This window comes from Pelobates fuscus, chromosome 12 (genome assembly GCF_036172605.1).
Source record: "Pelobates fuscus isolate aPelFus1 chromosome 12, aPelFus1.pri, whole genome shotgun sequence".
NCBI lineage: Eukaryota > Metazoa > Chordata > Amphibia > Anura > Pelobatidae > Pelobates > Pelobates fuscus.
The window spans coordinates 79471584-79485454 of record NC_086328.1 but is presented as its reverse complement, the minus strand read 5'-3'; the positions used below and the strand labels follow the sequence as shown (position 1 = coordinate 79485454).

Genomic DNA, 13871 nt, shown 5'->3' with positions numbered 1-13871 from the left:
GTTTCGGGAAGTTTCCTTGACCTCACATTCGTAGTTTTAGTGACTTCTCATGAGAATTTCATTTCTTTGGCTACAGAAGCTTTATTAAAATTGTTTCAAGGCTGATGTTTTAGAAAAGAGTCCAACATGGACCTTCCACAGCTTGGAACGTTTAGCCGAAAAGAAAATGCAATTCAGGTTTTGATTTTGAACAATTTAGAGTTGAGTGAGCAAACTTAATTAAACATCTGCTAAGATCCTGTTCACTGCTGTCTCAGAAAATCTGGTGCCTGGTGTCCATGAGGTGTCAGTAAATCGATTATAGGTCCTCATTCCCCTAGTAAAAGAGGATAATTTTTGGATAAGAAGATGATATACTTAGTGAAGAACTTCATATTTTGACCAATAAAGTCATAAATGGAAGGGCATTTAAGCCATCTGATATAACAATTGACACTAAGTTACCATACGTAGGCTAGGAGTCCTAAACAATCATTGGATGTGGTTAAATGTGTCCAACTATTACCTCTGTTAATATACATCTGAGGCTTTTAACTATTTTGCAATCTACAGTCCTCAGACGAACTTTATTAAAAAAAATAGACAAGGCTATTTTTTTCGAATGAGCCGAGGTTCTATTTGTGTGTCGTGTTCTGTAATGCTGCAGCAATGTAATGGGGATGTAGCTCAGTGGTAGAGCGCATGCTTTGCATGTATGAGGCCTCGGGTTCAATCCCCGGCATCTCCAGGTGCAATTAATTTTAATTTAGAAGAGTCGGCATGAGTTACTTTGTTTACATAGTTCCAATGAAGAATTTATTCACCAGAAGATGAATTGTATCGAGAAAAATATGTAGGCAAAAAGTGATGTTTTCAAAATATTCACAAACTCGGCTTTAGTCACAGCTTCTTTAAATAAGTCAAAATTTTACAATTTAGTAATTATCACACAACAATGTCAACATTAGTGTATCAATCCAAAGAAAAATCTTTAAGCTCCAAATCCTCTCTTGTCTTAAAAATCCTGTGTCTGGTTTCCTTCTGAGGACAGAGTCTGCATTAGATTTCCTTATTCCCAAAGAAAATAGCATAGCGTTGTCAACTTCTCTAAGTGGGTTTTTAATAGTGTATATGGCGTATCCTACTTAAATTCTAGAGTTTCGGGAAGTTTCCTTGACCTCACATTCGTAGTTTTAGTGACTTCTCATGAGAATTTCATTTCTTTGGCTACAGAAGCTTTATTAAAATTGTTTCAAGGCTGATGTTTTAGAAAAGAGTCCAACATGGACCTTCCACAGCTTGGAACGTTTAGCCGAAAAGAAAATGCAATTCAGGTTTTGATTTTGAACAATTTAGAGTTGAGTGAGCAAACTTAATTAAACATCTGCTAAGATCCTGTTCACTGCTGTCTCAGAAAATCTGGTGCCTGGTGTCCATGAGGTGTCAGTAAATCGATTATAGGTCCTCATTCCCCGAGTAAAAGAGGATAATTTTTGGATAAGAAGATGATATACTTAGTGAAGAACTTCATATTTTGACCAATAAAGTCATAAATGGAAGGGCATTTAAGCCATCTGATATAACAATTGACACTAAGTTACCATACGTAGGCTAGGAGTCCTAAACAATCATTGGATGTGGTTAAATGTGTCCAACTATTACCTCTGTTAATATACATCTGAGGCTTTTAACTATTTTGCAATCTACAGTCCTCAGACGAACTTTATTAAAAAAAAATAGACAAGGCTATTTTTTCGAATGAGCCGAGGTTCTATTTGTGTGTCGTGTTCTGTAATTCTGCAACAGTGTAATGGGGATGTAGCTCAGTGGTAGAGCGCATGCTTTGCATGTATGAGGCCCTGGGTTCAATCCCCGGCATCTCCAGGTGCAATTAATTTTAATTTAGAAGAGTCGGCATGAGTGACTTTGTTTACATAGTTCCAATGAAGAATTTATTCACCAGAAGATGAATTGTATCGAGAAAAATATGTAGGCAAAAAGTGATGTTTTCAAAATATTCACAAACTCGGCTTTAGTCACAGCTTCTTTAAATAAGTCAAAATTTTACAATTTAGTAATTATCACACAACAATGTCAACATTAGTGTATCAATCCAAAGAAAAATCTTTAAGCTCCAAATCCTCTCTTGTCTTAAAAATCCTGTGTCTGGTTTCCTTCTGAGGACAGAGTCTGCATTAGATTTCCTTATTCCCAAAGAAAATAGCATAGCGTTGCCAACTTCTCTAAGTGGGTTTTTAATAGTGTATATGGCGTATCCTACTTAAATTCTAGAGTTTCGGGAAGTTTCCTTGACCTCACATTCGTAGTTTTAGTGACTTCTCATGAGAATTTCATTTCTTTGGCTACAGAAGCTTTATTAAAATTGTTTCAAGGCTGATGTTTTAGAAAAGAGTCCAACATAGCTCCTTCCACAGCTTGGAACGTTTAGCCGAAAAGAAAATGCAATTCAGGTTTTGATTTTGAACAATTTAGAGTTGAGTGAGCAAACTTAATTAAACATCTGCTAAGATCCTGTTCACTGCTGTCTCAGAAAATCTGGTGCCTGGTGTCCATGAGGTGTCAGTAAATCGATTATAGGTCCTCATTCCCCGAGTAAAAGAGGATAATTTTTGGATAAGAAGATGATATACTTAGTGAAGAACTTCATATTTTGACCAATAAAGTCATAAATGGAAGGGCATTTAAGCCATCTGATATAACAATTGACACTAAGTTACCATACGTAGGCTAGGAGTCCTAAACAATCATTGGATGTGGTTAAATGTGTCCAACTATTACCTCTGTTAATATACATCTGAGGCTTTTAACTATTTTGCAATCTACAGTCCTCAGACGAACTTTATTAAAAAAAAATAGACAAGGCTATTTTTTCGAATGAGCCGAGGTTCTATTTGTGTGTCGTGTTCTGTAATGCTGCAGCAATGTAATGGGGATGTAGCTCAGTGGTAGAGCGCATGCTTTGCATGTATGAGGCCCAAGGTTCAATCCCCGGCATCTCCAGGTGCAATTAATTTTAATTTAGAAGAGTCGGCATGAGTGACTTTGTTTACATAGTTCCAATGAAGAATTTATTCACCAGAAGATGAATTGTATGAATGTATGAGGCCCAAGGTTCAATCCCCGGCATCTCCAGGTGCAATTAATTTTAATTTAGAAGAGTCGGCATGAGTGACTTTGTTTACATAGTTCCAATGAAGAATTTATTCACCAGAAGATGAATTGTATCGAGAAAAATATGTAGGCAAAAAGTGATGTTTTCAAAATATTCACAAACTCGGCTTTAGTCACAGCTTCTTTAAATAAGTCAAAATTTTACAATTTAGTAATTATCACACAACAATGTCAACATTAGTGTATCAATCCAAAGAAAAATCTTTAAGCTCCAAATCCTCTCTTGTCTTAAAAATCCTGTGTCTGGTTTCCTTCTGAGGACAGAGTCTGCATTAGATTTCCTTATTCCCAAAGAAAATAGCATAGCGTTGCCAACTTCTCTAAGTGGGTTTTTAATAGTGTATATGGCGTATCCTACTTAAATTCTAGAGTTTCGGGAAGTTTCCTTGACCTCACATTCGTAGTTTTAGTGACTTCTCATGAGAATTTCATTTCTTTGGCTACAGAAGCTTTATTAAAATTGTTTCAAGGCTGATGTTTTAGAAAAGAGTAGAACATAGCACCTTCCACAGCTTGGAACGTTTAGCCGAAAAGAAAATGCAATTCAGGTTTTGATTTTGAACAATTTAGAGTTGAGTGAGCAAACTTAATTAAACATCTGCTAAGATCCTGTTCACTGCTGTCTCAGAAAATCTGGTGCCTGGAGTCCATGAGGTGTCAGTAAATCGATTATAGGTCCTCATTCCCCGAGTAAAAGAGGATAATTTTTGGATAAGAAGATGATATACTTAGTGAAGAACTTCATATTTTGACCAATAAAGTCATAAATGGAAGGGCATTTAAGGCTGACGCCGAGCAATACAATTGACACTAAGTTACCATCAGTAGGCTAGGAGTCCTAAACAAACCTTGGATGTGGTTAAATGTGTCCAACTATTACCTCTGTTAATATACATCTGAGGCTTTTAACTATTTTGCAATCTACAGTCCTCAGACGAACTTTATTAAAAAAAAATAGACAAGGCTATTTTTTCGAATGAGCCGAGGTTCTATTTGTGTGTCGTGTTCTGTAAGTCTGCAACAGTGTAATGGGGATGTAGCTCAGTGGTAGAGCGCATGCTTTGCATGTATGAGGCCCTGGGTTCAATCCCCGGCATCTCCAGGTGCAATTAATTTTAATTTAGAAGAGTCGGCATGAGTGACTTTGTTTACATAGTTCCAATGAAGAATTTATTCACCAGAAGATGAATTGTATCGAGAAAAATATGTAGGCAAAAAGTGATGTTTTCAAAATATTCACAAACTCGGCTTTAGTCACAGCTTCTTTAAATAAGTCAAAATTTTACAATTTATGTAATTATCACACAACAATGTCAACATTAGTGTATCAATCCAAAGAAAAATCTTTAAGCTCCAAATCCTCTCTTGTCTTAAAAATCCTGTGTCTGGTTTCCTTCTGAGGACAGAGTCTGCATTAGATTTCCTTATTCCCAAAGAAAATAGCATAGCGTTGCCAACTTCTCTAAGTGGGTTTTTAATAGTGTATATGGCGTATCCTACTTAAATTCTAGAGTTTCGGGAAGTTTCCTTGACCTCACATTTGTAGTTTTAGTGACTTCTCATGAGAATTTCATTTCTTTGGCTACAGAAGCTTTATTAAAATTGTTTCAAGGCTGATGTTTTAGAAAAGAGTCCAACATAGCTCCTTCCACAGCTTGGAACGTTTAGCCGAAAAGAAAATGCAATTCAGGTTTTGATTTTGAACAATTTAGAGTTGAGTGAGCAAACTTAATTAAACATCTGCTAAGATCCTGTTCACTGCTGTCTCAGAAAATCTGGTGCCTGGTGTCCATGAGGTGTCAGTAAATCGATTATAGGTCCTCATTCCCCTAGTAAAAGAGGATAATTTTTGGATAAGAAGATGATATACTTAGTGAAGAACTTCATATTTTGACCAATAAAGTCATAAATGGAAGGGCATTTAAGCCATCTGATATAACAATTGACACTAAGTTACCATACGTAGGCTAGGAGTCCTAAACAATCATTGGATGTGGTTAAATGTGTCCAACTATTACCTCTGTTAATATACATCTGAGGCTTTTAACTATTTTGCAATCTACAGTCCTCAGACGAACTTTATTAAAAAAAATAGACAAGGCTATTTTTTTCGAATGAGCCGAGGTTCTATTTGTGTGTCGTGTTCTGTAATGCTGCAGCAATGTAATGGGGATGTAGCTCAGTGGTAGAGCGCATGCTTTGCATGTATGAGGCCCTGGGTTCAATCCCCGGCATCTCCAGGTGCAATTAATTTTAATTTAGAAGAGTCGGCATGAGTTACTTTGTTTACATAGTTCCAATGAAGAATTTATTCACCAGAAGATGAATTGTATCGAGAAAAATATGTAGGCAAAAAGTGATGTTTTCAAAATATTCACAAACTCGGCTTTAGTCACAGCTTCTTTAAATAAGTCAAAATTTTACAATTTAGTAATTATCACACAACAATGTCAACATTAGTGTATCAATCCAAAGAAAAATCTTTAAGCTCCAAATCCTCTCTTGTCTTAAAAATCCTGTGTCTGGTTTCCTTCTGAGGACAGAGTCTGCATTAGATTTCCTTATTCCCAAAGAAAATAGCATAGCGTTGCCAACTTCTCTAAGTGGGTTTTTAATAGTGTATATGGCGTATCCTACTTAAATTCTAGAGTTTCGGGAAGTTTCCTTGACCTCACATTCGTAGTTTTAGTGACTTCTCATGAGAATTTCATTTCTTTGGCTACAGAAGCTTTATTAAAATTGTTTCAAGGCTGATGTTTTAGAAAAGAGTCCAACATAGCTCCTTCCACAGCTTGGAACGTTTAGCCGAAAAGAAAATGCAATTCAGGTTTTGATTTTGAACAATTTAGAGTTGAGTGAGCAAACTTAATTAAACATCTGCTAAGATCCTGTTCACTGCTGTCTCAGAAAATCTGGTGCCTGGTGTCCATGAGGTGTCAGTAAATCGATTATAGGTCCTCATTCCCCGAGTAAAAGAGGATAATTTTTGGATAAGAAGATGATATACTTAGTGAAGAACTTCATATTTTGACCAATAAAGTCATAAATGGAAGGGCATTTAAGCCATCTGATATAACAATTGACACTAAGTTACCATACGTAGGCTAGGAGTCCTAAACAATCATTGGATGTGGTTAAATGTGTCCAACTATTACCTCTGTTAATATACATCTGAGGCTTTTAACTATTTTGCAATCTACAGTCCTCAGACGAACTTTATTAAAAAAAATAGACAAGGCTATTTTTTTCGAATGAGCCGAGGTTCTATTTGTGTGTCGTGTTCTGTAATGCTGCAGCAATGTAATGGGGATGTAGCTCAGTGGTAGAGCGCATGCTTTGCATGTATGAGGCCCCGGGTTCAATCCCCGGCATCTCCAGGTGCAGTTAATTTTAATTTAGAAGAGTCGGCATGAGTGACTTTGTTTACATAGTTCCAATGAAGAATTTATTCACCAGAAGATGAATTGTATGAATGTATGAGGCCCAAGGTTCAATCCCCGGCATCTCCAGGTGCAATTAATTTTAATTTAGAAGAGTCGGCATGAGTGACTTTGTTTACATAGTTCCAATGAAGAATTTATTCACCAGAAGATGAATTGTATCGAGAAAAATATGTAGGCAAAAAGTGATGTTTTCAAAATATTCACAAACTCGGCTTTAGTCACAGCTTCTTTAAATAAGTCAAAATTTTACAATTTAGTAATTATCACACAACAATGTCAACATTAGTGTATCAATCCAAAGAAAAATCTTTAAGCTCCAAATCCTCTCTTGTCTTAAAAATCCTGTGTCTGGTTTCCTTCTGAGGACAGAGTCTGCATTAGATTTCCTTATTCCCAAAGAAAATAGCATAGCGTTGCCAACTTCTCTAAGTGGGTTTTTAATAGTGTATATGGCGTATCCTACTTAAATTCTAGAGTTTCGGGAAGTTTCCTTGACCTCACATTCGTAGTTTTAGTGACTTCTCATGAGAATTTCATTTCTTTGGCTACAGAAGCTTTATTAAAATTGTTTCAAGGCTGATGTTTTAGAAAAGAGTAGAACATAGCTCCTTCCACAGCTTGGAACGTTTAGCCGAAAAGAAAATGCAATTCAGGTTTTGATTTTGAACAATTTAGAGTTGAGTGAGCAAACTTAATTAAACATCTGCTAAGATCCTGTTCACTGCTGTCTCAGAAAATCTGGTGCCTGGAGTCCATGAGGTGTCAGTAAATCGATTATAGGTCCTCATTCCCCGAGTAAAAGAGGATAATTTTTGGATAAGAAGATGATATACTTAGTGAAGAACTTCATATTTTGACCAATAAAGTCATAAATGGAAGGGCATTTAAGCCATCTGATATAACAATTGACACTAAGTTACCATACGTAGGCTAGGAGTCCTAAACAATCATTGGATGTGGTTAAATGTGTCCAACTATTACCTCTGTTAATATACATCTGAGGCTTTTAACTATTTTGCAATCTACAGTCCTCAGACGAACTTTATTAAAAAAAAATAGACAAGGCTATTTTTTCGAATGAGCCGAGGTTCTATTTGTGTGTCGTGTTCTGTAATTCTGCAACAGTGTAATGGGGATGTAGCTCAGTGGTAGAGCGCATGCTTTGCATGTATGAGGCCCTGGGTTCAATCCCCGGCATCTCCAGGTGCAATTAATTTTAATTTAGAAGAGTCGGCATGAGTGACTTTGTTTACATAGTTCCAATGAAGAATTTATTCACCAGAAGATGAATTGTATCGAGAAAAATATGTAGGCAAAAAGTGATGTTTTCAAAATATTCACAAACTCGGCTTTAGTCACAGCTTCTTTAAATAAGTCAAAATTTTACAATTTAGTAATTATCACACAACAATGTCAACATTAGTGTATCAATCCAAAGAAAAATCTTTAAGCTCCAAATCCTCTCTTGTCTTAAAAATCCTGTGTCTGGTTTCCTTCTGAGGACAGAGTCTGCATTAGATTTCCTTATTCCCAAAGAAAATAGCATAGCGTTGCCAACTTCTCTAAGTGGGTTTTTAATAGTGTATATGGCGTATCCTACTTAAATTCTAGAGTTTCGGGAAGTTTCCTTGACCTCACATTTGTAGTTTTAGTGACTTCTCATGAGAATTTCATTTCTTTGGCTACAGAAGCTTTATTAAAATTGTTTCAAGGCTGATGTTTTAGAAAAGAGTCCAACATAGCTCCTTCCACAGCTTGGAACGTTTAGCCGAAAAGAAAATGCAATTCAGGTTTTGATTTTGAACAATTTAGAGTTGAGTGAGCAAACTTAATTAAACATCTGCTAAGATCCTGTTCACTGCTGTCTCAGAAAATCTGGTGCCTGGTGTCCATGAGGTGTCAGTAAATCGATTATAGGTCCTCATTCCCCTAGTAAAAGAGGATAATTTTTGGATAAGAAGATGATATACTTAGTGAAGAACTTCATATTTTGACCAATAAAGTCATAAATGGAAGGGCATTTAAGCCATCTGATATAACAATTGACACTAAGTTACCATACGTAGGCTAGGAGTCCTAAACAATCATTGGATGTGGTTAAATGTGTCCAACTATTACCTCTGTTAATATACATCTGAGGCTTTTAACTATTTTGCAATCTACAGTCCTCAGACGAACTTTATTAAAAAAAATAGACAAGGCTATTTTTTTCGAATGAGCCGAGGTTCTATTTGTGTGTCGTGTTCTGTAATGCTGCAGCAATGTAATGGGGATGTAGCTCAGTGGTAGAGCGCATGCTTTGCATGTATGAGGCCCCGGGTTCAATCCCCGGCATCTCCAGGTGCAATTAATTTTAATTTAGAAGAGTCGGCATGAGTTACTTTGTTTACATAGTTCCAATGAAGAATTTATTCACCAGAAGATGAATTGTATCGAGAAAAATATGTAGGCAAAAAGTGATGTTTTCAAAATATTCACAAACTCGGCTTTAGTCACAGCTTCTTTAAATAAGTCAAAATTTTACAATTTAGTAATTATCACACAACAATGTCAACATTAGTGTATCAATCCAAAGAAAAATCTTTAAGCTCCAAATCCTCTCTTGTCTTAAAAATCCTGTGTCTGGTTTCCTTCTGAGGACAGAGTCTGCATTAGATTTCCTTATTCCCAAAGAAAATAGCATAGCGTTGCCAACTTCTCTAAGTGGGTTTTTAATAGTGTATATGGCGTATCCTACTTAAATTCTAGAGTTTCGGGAAGTTTCCTTGACCTCACATTCGTAGTTTTAGTGACTTCTCATGAGAATTTCATTTCTTTGGCTACAGAAGCTTTATTAAAATTGTTTCAAGGCTGATGTTTTAGAAAAGAGTCCAACATAGCTCCTTCCACAGCTTGGAACGTTTAGCCGAAAAGAAAATGCAATTCAGGTTTTGATTTTGAACAATTTAGAGTTGAGTGAGCAAACTTAATTAAACATCTGCTAAGATCCTGTTCACTGCTGTCTCAGAAAATCTGGTGCCTGGTGTCCATGAGGTGTCAGTAAATCGATTATAGGTCCTCATTCCCCGAGTAAAAGAGGATAATTTTTGGATAAGAAGATGATATACTTAGTGAAGAACTTCATATTTTGACCAATAAAGTCATAAATGGAAGGGCATTTAAGCCATCTGATATAACAATTGACACTAAGTTACCATACGTAGGCTAGGAGTCCTAAACAATCATTGGATGTGGTTAAATGTGTCCAACTATTACCTCTGTTAATATACATCTGAGGCTTTTAACTATTTTGCAATCTACAGTCCTCAGACGAACTTTATTAAAAAAAAATAGACAAGGCTATTTTTTCGAATGAGCCGAGGTTCTATTTGTGTGTCGTGTTCTGTAATTCTGCAACAGTGTAATGGGGATGTAGCTCAGTGGTAGAGCGCATGCTTTGCATGTATGAGGCCCCGGGTTCAATCCCCGGCATCTCCAGGTGCAATTAATTTTAATTTAGAAGAGTCGGCATGAGTTACTTTGTTTACATAGTTCCAATGAAGAATTTATTCACCAGAAGATGAATTGTATCGAGAAAAATATGTAGGCAAAAAGTGATGTTTTCAAAATATTCACAAACTCGGCTTTAGTCACAGCTTCTTTAAATAAGTCAAAATTTTACAATTTAGTAATTATCACACAACAATGTCAACATTAGTGTATCAATCCAAAGAAAAATCTTTAAGCTCCAAATCCTCTCTTGTCTTAAAAATCCTGTGTCTGGTTTCCTTCTGAGGACAGAGTCTGCATTAGATTTCCTTATTCCCAAAGAAAATAGCATAGCGTTGCCAACTTCTCTAAGTGGGTTTTTAATAGTGTATATGGCGTATCCTACTTAAATTCTAGAGTTTCGGGAAGTTTCCTTGACCTCACATTCGTAGTTTTAGTGACTTCTCATGAGAATTTCATTTCTTTGGCTACAGAAGCTTTATTAAAATTGTTTCAAGGCTGATGTTTTAGAAAAGAGTCCAGCATAGCTCATTCCACAGCTTGGAACGTTTAGCCGAAAAGAAAATGCAATTCAGGTTTTGATTTTGAACAATTTAGAGTTGAGTGAGCAAACTTAATTAAACATCTGCTAAGTTCCTGTTCACTGCTGTCTCAGAAAATCTGGTGCCTGGTGTCCATGAGGTGTCAGTAAATCGATTATAGGTCCTCATTCCCCGAGTAAAAGAGGATAATTTTTGGATAAGAAGATGATATACTTAGTGAAGAACTTCATATTTTGACCAATAAAGTCAAAATTTTACAATTTAGTAATTATCACACAACAATGTCAACATTAGTGTATCAATCCAAAGAAAAATCTTTAAGCTCCAAATCCTCTCTTGTCTTAAAAATCCTGTGTCTGGTTTCCTTCTGAGGACAGAGTCTGCATTAGATTTCCTTATTCCCAAAGAAAATAGCATAGCGTTGCCAACTTCTCTAAGTGGGTTTTTAATAGTGTATATGGCGTATCCTACTTAAATTCTAGAGTTTCGGGAAGTTTCCTTGACCTCACATTCGTAGTTTTAGTGACTTCTCATGAGAATTTCATTTCTTTGGCTACAGAAGCTTTATTAAAATTGTTTCAAGGCTGATGTTTTAGAAAAGAGTCCAACATAGCTCCTTCCACAGCTTGGAACGTTTAGCCGAAAAGAAAATGCAATTCAGGTTTTGATTTTGAACAATTTAGAGTTGAGTGAGCAAACTTAATTAAACATCTGCTAAGATCCTGTTCACTGCTGTCTCAGAAAATCTGGTGCCTGGTGTCCATGAGGTGTCAGTAAATCGATTATAGGTCCTCATTCCCCGAGTAAAAGAGGATAATTTTTGGATAAGAAGATGATATACTTAGTGAAGAACTTCATATTTTGACCAATAAAGTCATAAATGGAAGGGCATTTAAGCCATCTGATATAACAATTGACACTAAGTTACCATACGTAGGCTAGGAGTCCTAAACAATCATTGGATGTGGTTAAATGTGTCCAACTATTACCTCTGTTAATATACATCTGAGGCTTTTAACTATTTTGCAATCTACAGTCCTCAGACGAACTTTATTAAAAAAAAATAGACAAGGCTATTTTTTCGAATGAGCCGAGGTTCTATTTGTGTGTCGTGTTCTGTAATGCTGCAGCAATGTAATGGGGATGTAGCTCAGTGGTAGAGCGCATGCTTTGCATGTATGAGGCCCAAGGTTCAATCCCCGGCATCTCCAGGTGCAATTAATTTTAATTTAGAAGAGTCGGCATGAGTGACTTTGTTTACATAGTTCCAATGAAGAATTTATTCACCAGAAGATGAATTGTATGAATGTATGAGGCCCAAGGTTCAATCCCCGGCATCTCCAGGTGCAATTAATTTTAATTTAGAAGAGTCGGCATGAGTGACTTTGTTTACATAGTTCCAATGAAGAATTTATTCACCAGAAGATGAATTGTATCGAGAAAAATATGTAGGCAAAAAGTGATGTTTTCAAAATATTCACAAACTCGGCTTTAGTCACAGCTTCTTTAAATAAGTCAAAATTTTACAATTTAGTAATTATCACACAACAATGTCAACATTAGTGTATCAATCCAAAGAAAAATCTTTAAGCTCCAAATCCTCTCTTGTCTTAAAAATCCTGTGTCTGGTTTCCTTCTGAGGACAGAGTCTGCATTAGATTTCCTTATTCCCAAAGAAAATAGCATAGCGTTGCCAACTTCTCTAAGTGGGTTTTTAATAGTGTATATGGCGTATCCTACTTAAATTCTAGAGTTTCGGGAAGTTTCCTTGACCTCACATTCGTAGTTTTAGTGACTTCTCATGAGAATTTCATTTCTTTGGCTACAGAAGCTTTATTAAAATTGTTTCAAGGCTGATGTTTTAGAAAAGAGTAGAACATAGCTCCTTCCACAGCTTGGAACGTTTAGCCGAAAAGAAAATGCAATTCAGGTTTTGATTTTGAACAATTTAGAGTTGAGTGAGCAAACTTAATTAAACATCTGCTAAGATCCTGTTCACTGCTGTCTCAGAAAATCTGGTGCCTGGAGTCCATGAGGTGTCAGTAAATCGATTATAGGTCCTCATTCCCCGAGTAAAAGAGGATAATTTTTGGATAAGAAGATGATATACTTAGTGAAGAACTTCATATTTTGACCAATAAAGTCATAAATGGAAGGGCATTTAAGCCATCTGATATAACAATTGACACTAAGTTACCATACGTAGGCTAGGAGTCCTAAACAATCATTGGATGTGGTTAAATGTGTCCAACTATTACCTCTGTTAATATACATCTGAGGCTTTTAACTATTTTGCAATCTACAGTCCTCAGACGAACTTTATTAAAAAAAATAGACAAGGCTATTTTTTCGAATGAGCCGAGGTTCTATTTGTGTGTCGTGTTCTGTAATGCTGCAGCAATGTAATGGGGATGTAGCTCAGTGGTAGAGCGCATGCTTTGCATGTATGAGGCCCCGGGTTCAATCCCCGGCATCTCCAGGTGCAATTAATTTTAATTTAGAAGAGTCGGCATGAGTGACTTTGTTTACATAGTTCCAATGAAGAATTTATTCACCAGAAGATGAATTGTATCGAGAAAAATATGTAGGCAAAAAGTGATGTTTTCAAAATATTCACAAACTCGGCTTTAGTCACAGCTTCTTTAAATAAGTCAAAATTTTACAATTTAGTAATTATCACACAACAATGTGACATTAGTGTATCAATCCAAAGAAAAATCTTTAAGCTCCAAATCCTCTCTTGTCTTAAAAATCCTGTGTTTGGTTTCCTTCTGAGGACAGAGTCTGCATTAGATTTCCTTATTCCCAAAGAAAATAGCATAGCGTTGTCAACTTCTCTAAGTGGGTTTTTAATAGTGTATATGGCGTATCCTACTTAAATTCTAGAGTTTCGGGAAGTTTCCTTGACCTCACATTCGTAGTTTTAGTGACTTCTCATGAGAATTTCATTTCTTTGGCTACAGAAGCCTTATTAAAATTGTTTCAAGGCTGATGTTTTAGAAAAGAGTCCAACATGGACCTTCCACAGCTTGGAACGTTTAGCCGAAAAGAAAATGCAATTCAGGTTTTGATTTTGAACAATTTAGAGTTGAGTGAGCAAACTTAATTAAACATCTGCTAAGATCCTGTTCACTGCTGTCTCAGAAAATCTGGTGCCTGGTGTCCATGAGGTGTCAGTAAATCGATTATAGGTCCTCATTCCCCGAGTAAAAGAGGATAATTTTTG

General features: G+C 36.2%; 9 non-coding genes across 9 annotated transcripts; all 9 read left to right on the top strand.

The window, feature by feature from the left end:
* The first annotated feature begins 655 nt into the window (after window positions 1-655).
* Window positions 656-727, top strand: TRNAA-UGC (transfer RNA alanine (anticodon UGC)). The gene has a single exon. It is a non-coding gene; the product is annotated as a tRNA-Ala (tRNA).
* Window positions 728-1791: 1064 nt separating this feature from the next.
* Window positions 1792-1863, top strand: TRNAA-UGC (transfer RNA alanine (anticodon UGC)). Its single transcript has one exon. It is a non-coding gene; the product is annotated as a tRNA-Ala (tRNA).
* A 2338-nt stretch (window positions 1864-4201) lies between these two features.
* TRNAA-UGC (transfer RNA alanine (anticodon UGC)) lies at window positions 4202-4273 on the top strand. Its single transcript has one exon. It is a non-coding gene; the product is annotated as a tRNA-Ala (tRNA).
* A 1066-nt stretch (window positions 4274-5339) lies between these two features.
* Window positions 5340-5411, top strand: TRNAA-UGC (transfer RNA alanine (anticodon UGC)). Its single transcript has one exon. It is a non-coding gene; the product is annotated as a tRNA-Ala (tRNA).
* A 1065-nt stretch (window positions 5412-6476) lies between these two features.
* Window positions 6477-6548, top strand: TRNAA-UGC (transfer RNA alanine (anticodon UGC)). Its single transcript has one exon. It is a non-coding gene; the product is annotated as a tRNA-Ala (tRNA).
* A 1197-nt stretch (window positions 6549-7745) lies between these two features.
* On the top strand, window positions 7746-7817 carry TRNAA-UGC (transfer RNA alanine (anticodon UGC)). Its single transcript has one exon. It is a non-coding gene; the product is annotated as a tRNA-Ala (tRNA).
* A 1065-nt stretch (window positions 7818-8882) lies between these two features.
* TRNAA-UGC (transfer RNA alanine (anticodon UGC)) lies at window positions 8883-8954 on the top strand. Its single transcript has one exon. It is a non-coding gene; the product is annotated as a tRNA-Ala (tRNA).
* Window positions 8955-10019: 1065 nt separating this feature from the next.
* On the top strand, window positions 10020-10091 carry TRNAA-UGC (transfer RNA alanine (anticodon UGC)). Its single transcript has one exon. It is a non-coding gene; the product is annotated as a tRNA-Ala (tRNA).
* Window positions 10092-13052: 2961 nt separating this feature from the next.
* TRNAA-UGC (transfer RNA alanine (anticodon UGC)) lies at window positions 13053-13124 on the top strand. Its single transcript has one exon. It is a non-coding gene; the product is annotated as a tRNA-Ala (tRNA).
* The last annotated feature ends 747 nt before the right edge of the window (window positions 13125-13871 follow it).